We start from the raw sequence: 6,744 nt of genomic DNA on the forward strand, positions 1-6,744 counted from the left end.
ACTTGGCACTAAGGGTTGGTTAAGGTCTCTACTTGGCACTAAGGGGATGGTTAAGGTCTCTACTTGGCACTAGAGGATGGATATGGGTTAAGGTCTCTACTTGGCACTAAGGGGATGGTTAAGGTCTCTACTTGGCACTAAGGGGTTGGTTAAGGTCTCTACTTGGCACTAAGGGGATGGTTAAGGTCTCTACTTGGCACTCAAGGGGATGGTTAAGGTCTCTACTTGGCACTAAGGGGATGGTTAAGGTCTCTACTTGGCACTAAGGGGGTTGGTTAAGGTCTCTACTTGGCACTAAGGGGATGGTTAAGGTCTCTACTTGGCACTAAGGGGTTGGTTAAAAGGTCTCTACTTGGCACTAAGGGGATGGTAAGGTCTACTTGGCACTAAGGGATGGATATATGGGTTAAGGTCTCTACTTGACACTAAGGGCATGGATATGGGGTTAAGGTCTCTACTTGGCACTAAGGGGATGGTTAAGGTCTCTACTTGGCACTAAGGGATGGATATGGGGTAAGGTCTCTACTTGACATAAGGGGATGGTTAAGGTCTCTACTTGGCACTAAGGGGATGGATATGGGGTAAAGGTCTCTACTTGGCACTAAGGGGATGGATATGGGTTAAGGTCTCTACTTGACACTAAGAGCGATGGATATGGGTTAAGGTCTCTACTTGGCACTAAGGGGGATGGATATGGGGTAAGGTCTCTACTTGACACTAAGGGGATGGATATGGGTTAAGGTCTTGACACTAAGGGGATGGTTAAGGTCTCTACTTGGCACTAAGGGGATGGTTAAGGTCTCTGCCAGCACTAAGGGGATGGATAAGGTCTCTACTTGGCACTAAGGGGATGGTTAAGGTCTCTACTTGGCACTAAGGGGATGGATATGGGGTAAGGTCTCTACTTGGCACTAAGGGGATGGTTAAGGTCTCTACTTGGCACTAAGGGGATGGTTATGGGGGTAAGGTCTCTACTTGGCACTAAGGGGATGGTTAAGGTCTACTTGGCACTAAGGGGATGGTTATGGGGTAAGGTCTCTACTTGGCACTAAGGGGATGGTTAAGGTCTCTACTTGGCACTAAGGGGTTGGTTAAGGTCTCTACTTGGCACTAAGGGGATGGTTAAGGTCTCTACTTGGCACTAAGAGGATGGATATGGGTTAAGGTCTCTACTTGGCACTAAGGGGATGGTTAAGGTCTCTACTTGGCACTAAGGGGTTGGTTAAGGTCTCTACTTGGCACTAAGGGGATGGTTAAGGTCTCTACTTGGCACTAAGGGGATGGTTAAGGTCTCTACTTGGCACTAAGGGGATGGTTAAGGTCTCTACTTGGCACTAAGGGGGTTGGTTAAGGTCTCTACTTGGCACTAAGGGGATGGTTAAGGTCTCTACTTGGCACTAAGGGGTTGGTTAAGGTCTCTACTTGGCACTAAGGGGATGGTAAGGTCTCTACTTGGCACTAAGGGGATGGATATGGGTTAAGGTCTCTACTTGGCACTAAGGGATGGATATGGGTTAAGGTCTCTACTTGGCACTAATGGGATGGATATGGGTTAGGTCTTGACACTAAGGGGATTGATATGGGTTAAGGTCTTGACACTAAGGGGATGGTTAAGGTCTCTAATTGGCACTAAGGGGATGGATATGGGGTAAGGCCCAGAGATAGACTAGTATCCTGTCCAACGGATGTACCTGGATGTTCATTATTTAAATCGGGACAGAGTGGGCTGCTTACCCAGTTGGTGGCAGGTTGACTGAGCCAATCCTCAGCAATACTAGCTGTCATCAAGGCCTCAGTTAATGGGGATACTAATCAAATCCAGTCTTTGCCTCTACAGTATGTTGGCTAGCGCAGTCGGTGGCTGTCTTGGGGGCTGAGGTCCAATCCTAAGACTACCAAGTCTTCTTGGACCTGCTTATCCTTACAACTGCTACAGATTGTCTCTATGGACCTTAAGCAGTAGAGCCAGTGTTATAATATCATACAATAGAATAAGAAAGGTATTAGTGGTTAAATGCTGCAGCTAGACCCAACACATCTCTCTAGGACTACTGTATTAGTGGAGCTTTAAATCTCCTACACCCCCACGAGGCCCCAATCCCTAATCCCCCACAGGGAGGATTAAACCATCCACGGCTGTTTTGGGGGGGCAACTCCATGATCAGAGTCTGGGTTATGATGTCATAATCAGATTCTGTGTTGGATTCTGTGTTGAGACATTTCATGTGACTAGCTAATGTTTTTTTAATTAAATCAAATATTTGATGTCTTTCTTACATATCCAAGTTGATTTTCTGATGCCCTGCTGTATGGGACCAAGCGCTACTGAACTTGTCTAATATGGAAAACCCTGCCAATTTTTTTTTTTTTTTAACCTTTATTTTACTAGGCAAGTCAGTTAAGAACAAATTCTTATTTTCAATGATGGCCTAGGAACAGTGGTTTAACTGCCTTGTTCAGGGGCAGAACAACAGATTTGTACCTTGTCTGCTCGGGGATTTGAACTTGCAACCTTTCGGTTACTAGCCCAACACTCTAACCACTAGGCTACCTGCCGCCTCTACACTCTAACCACTAGGCTACCCTGCCGCCTTGTCAGTTATTCTAACCTGTGGGCAGTGGAAGTTAGACGTATTCATTTAAAACTGGTTCCAGGTCAGATTGGAAATCAAGTGTTTTACACAGGACCTTTTACACCTATCAAAATCATAACAGCTTCCTCTGACATTGTGATGCGCTTAGTCACATGATTCATGACACTAACATTGTGCTACTACCTATCCCTGTCCCTCTCCAATATCATGCAGCATTCATCCATCAGTAGATATATCCCGCCTCTTTCCCTTGCCTAGATCCAATTACAGCCAAGCTGTTGCAGCATCAGCCAATCACTGGCATTGAGGACTGCTCCATCCAAACATGTTGCTACCAGCTGCCTAAGTCTCCAAGAGCATCATTACAGAGGCTGCATCATTTTGCATATTGAGTTTGGCCGTGGTTTGGGGCATCTTGGTGTGGAGCATCTTGGTTTGGGGCATCTTGGTGTGGAGCATCTTGGTTTGGGGCATCTTTCTGATCCGATATGATGCAGCCTTGTGGCTTGGTTTGGTTCAGGATCCTACAAAGAGTGTGCATTGTCTTTAGGGGTTTAAAGTGCAGGTAACTTTCCCAGGTTTTCCAGAAATCCTGGATGGAGGATTCCACAATCTTCCAACTGGGGTTTCTGGGAAAGCTTCCAGAACACAACCCTAGTTTTCTGTCACCATTAGATCAACCAGATACCTAACTAACGGTCTGTTCCTGTGTCTCTCCCCTTCTCTTCTTCCTCTTCCTCTTCCTCTTCCTCCTCCTCCTCTCCCCTGACCTGGCTTCGGCGAGCAGCAGAGAGACAGAGAAGTGATGTCATCAACACTGGACAGGGACTGCGCGGATACCAAGAGTTCTCTCTACACCCGGACAGCGGGCTACGGAGAGGGGAGAGGGAGAGCCCCTATCCACCCAAAGACATGGAGCACTCCTGGGCATCGCACGAGAAGAGGTACCCCTCTAGACCTACACCCAAGTTTACTGTATGACAGTATTGGAGGAACAGGTTGACATTCAACAGTATAGTCAATACAAATGCAGATTATATAGATAAAAACACATGCATTTTTTTTTTTTGTATACTGATGTAAATACAAAACACTATATGGCCTGATGTCTTCACAGTTCTTCATGTGATGTGTACATGATGTGTACCTAAGAAAGTCCTATTCATCATACCTTTCAGATCGTGTTCAAGGAAAAGGAGGTACTGGAGTGGCAGAGGAAGTACGAGGACAGTCGACAGGAAGTGCTGGAGATGAGGTGAGTTGATCACCCGTCAGTCCGTCAGCTTGGTTGAAGATAACGAAGGACAGGTTCATGGGACCAGAGACGTTGGTTACTAGTTGGTCCCTTTGTTCTTCCGCATTCATGTAAAGAGTTATGGGATATTAGAATTTGGGGTTGTTCAAGTTTTGGGGGGGGGGTGGGTTGGGGTGGTGGTTTGGGGTGTTGTGGTTTTAGGGTGGAGGGTTGGGGTGGTGGTGGGGTTTTGGGGAGGTGGATTGGGATAGGGTGGAGATCCAGCTGGCTAGGAGAGCCTATAGGCTTATATCATTAGGCTGATTGGGATAAGGAGGATTAAGTAGCTAAGAGGGGAGGCCCAGCTAATCTACCCACTCTCTGGCAACCCCAAACAAGCAGCATTGTCATAAGCAGAGAGAGAGAGAGAGCGAGAGCGAAGCGAGAGAGCGAGAGAGAGAGAGAGAGAGAGAGAGAGAGAGAGAGAGAGAGAGAGGGGGGGAAGAGAGAGAGAGAGAGAGAGAGAGGGAGGGAGAGAGGGGGGAGAGGGGGAGAGACGGAGAGAGGGGGAGAGGGGGGGAGAGACAGAGACAGAGAGAGAGAGAGAGAGAGAGAGAGAGAGAGAGAGAGAGAGAGAGAGAGAGAGAGAGAGAGAGAGAGAGACAGAGAGTGAGAGAGTGAGAGACAGAGAGTGAGAGAGTGAGAGACAGAGAGAGAGGGGGGGAGAGACAGAGGGAGAGGGAGAGAGAGAGAGAGAGAGGCACTAGCACACAGGCTGTGGCCTCATTTGAACTCCTTAAAATAAAAATTACTAAATGAATGCTATCATCATTCCTTCCTCCCTTTCTTGAAGTGATTGATTAGAAATTAATGGCATTGTGTACACTGTGTGTTCACCTATCCAATCATGCCTGTGATTCATTTGATACATTGAGGGGAAGGATATACTTTTAAGGAATTCTAATGGGGACACAAACTGCTGAGAGACAGAGGAGGGGGGACAGAGAGAGAGAGGGAGGGGGGAGAGAGAGGGAGGGAGAGAGAGACGGAGAGAGAGAGAGGGGGAGGGGGGGAGAGAGAGAGAGAGGGAGAGAGAGGGAGGGGGAGAGAGAGCGAGGGAGAGAGAGACAGAGAGAGACAGAGAGAGAGAGAGAGAGAGAGAGAGAGAGAGAGAGAGAGAGAGAGAGAGAGAGAGAGAGAGAGAGAGAGAGAGAGAGAGAGAGAGAGAGAAAGACAGAGGGAGGGAGGGAGGGAGAGTGAGGGGGGAGAGAGAGAGAGAGAGAGAGAGAGAGAGAGAGAAGAAGGAGAGAGAGGGAGTTAATATGATTAACATTCTCGTTGTCATTGTTATCACTTTAATACTTACTGTCTAGTATATTTCTGTTGGACCATCGGTGTTTACCTTGACAATGGAAGTGTTTACTTTCCATGTCAATATAGTTACTGAATGCATTGCCAGAGAGAGAAAAAGAGAGAGAGAGAGAGAGAGAGAGAGAAAGAGAAATGGAGTCAGTGGCATTGAAAACAAAGCCAAGGCAGATTTCGACAGGTGGACGAGGCTATCTTTATGAAGGTTTAAAGATAGCCTCGTCCACCTCACACTTGTGGGTGACAACACTGTGCGTGATTGCCTCTGTGAAGAAAGCACATGATTGGTGTTTTGACACATTACTTCCTGTCTGTGTGCCTTTAAGAAACGGTCTACATTTATGAAGAACAAACACTGGAATATTTGTCTGTTTATAAATTATCTTTGCCGTTTGTGTCTCACAGGAGAATCGTGGCAGAGTATGAGAAGACCATTGCACAGATGATTGGTGAGTGTTTCTCTGTGTAGTTTCTCATACATAAATCTACCAACCTGGGTTTTATACAGTACATGATTGCTATACCAATATGTGGTTTGTTGTTCCTCGCAACCTTTTCAGTATGTTAATAATTAGCAAAAACATCTTATGTTGTTATGCAGGTGAAGGAGGACCCAAACGCGACTTAACAGAAACAGAGTTTATTAATGCTCAAATCCGAATAACTGAAATCCTCTAGACAGTAGAGGGGAAAACAACTGGAGAAGCGGCCACAGACTGCAGGTCGCTTCGGGTAGGCGCAGGCCGTAGTCAAACTGAGACACCTGCTCACACGCAGCGTCTGAAGAAGGCACAAAACACGACAGGACAGGGTGATACACAATCACGGCAAAAAACACGACAGGACAGGGCGAAACGCAATTACAGCATGGAATACAAAACAAGGAACCGACGGAACAGGGACGGAACACAAAGGAATAAATAGGGAGTCTAATCAGGGGAAAGGATCGGGGAACAGGTGTGGGAATTAAATGATGATTAGGGGAATAGGAACAGCTGGGAGCAGGAACGGAACGACAGAGAGAAGAGAGAGCGAGAGAGTGAGAGAGGGAGGGGGGAGAGAGGGATAGAACCAAACAAGACCAGCAGAGGGAAACGAATAGCATGGGGAGCACAGGGACAAGACATGACAATGAATGACAAACATGACAGTACCCCCACTCACCGAGCGCCTCCTGGCGCACTCGAGGAGGAATCCTGGCGGCAACGGAGGAAATCATCGATGAGCGAACGGTCCAGCACGTCCCGAGACGGAACCCAACTCCTCTCCTCAGGACCGTAACCCTCCCAATCCACTAGGTATTGGTGACCCCGTCCCCGAGAACGCATGTCCATAATTTTATGTACCTTGTAAATAGGTGCGCTCTCGACAAGGACGGGGGGGGGGAGGGAAGACGAACGGGGTGCGAAGAAAGGGCTTAACACAGGAGACATGGAAGACAGGATGGACGCCACGAAGATGTCGCGGAAGAAGAGTCGCACAGCGACAGGATTGACGACCTGGGAGACACGGAACGGACCAATGAACCGCGGAGTCAACTTACGAGAA

General features: G+C 47.6%; 1 long non-coding RNA gene across 1 annotated transcript; it reads left to right on the top strand.

Moving 5' to 3' along the window:
* The first annotated feature begins 3,468 nt into the window (after positions 1–3,468).
* On the top strand, positions 3,469–5,782 carry LOC124029920. Its single transcript, XR_006837866.1, has 3 exons — positions 3,469–3,538; positions 3,773–3,849; positions 5,602–5,782. It is a non-coding gene; the product is annotated as an uncharacterized LOC124029920 (long non-coding RNA).
* Positions 5,783–6,744: the final 962 nt, after the last annotated feature.

This window comes from Oncorhynchus gorbuscha, unplaced genomic scaffold (genome assembly GCF_021184085.1).
Source record: "Oncorhynchus gorbuscha isolate QuinsamMale2020 ecotype Even-year unplaced genomic scaffold, OgorEven_v1.0 Un_scaffold_8182, whole genome shotgun sequence".
NCBI classification, from domain to species: Eukaryota; Metazoa; Chordata; class Actinopteri; order Salmoniformes; family Salmonidae; genus Oncorhynchus; species Oncorhynchus gorbuscha.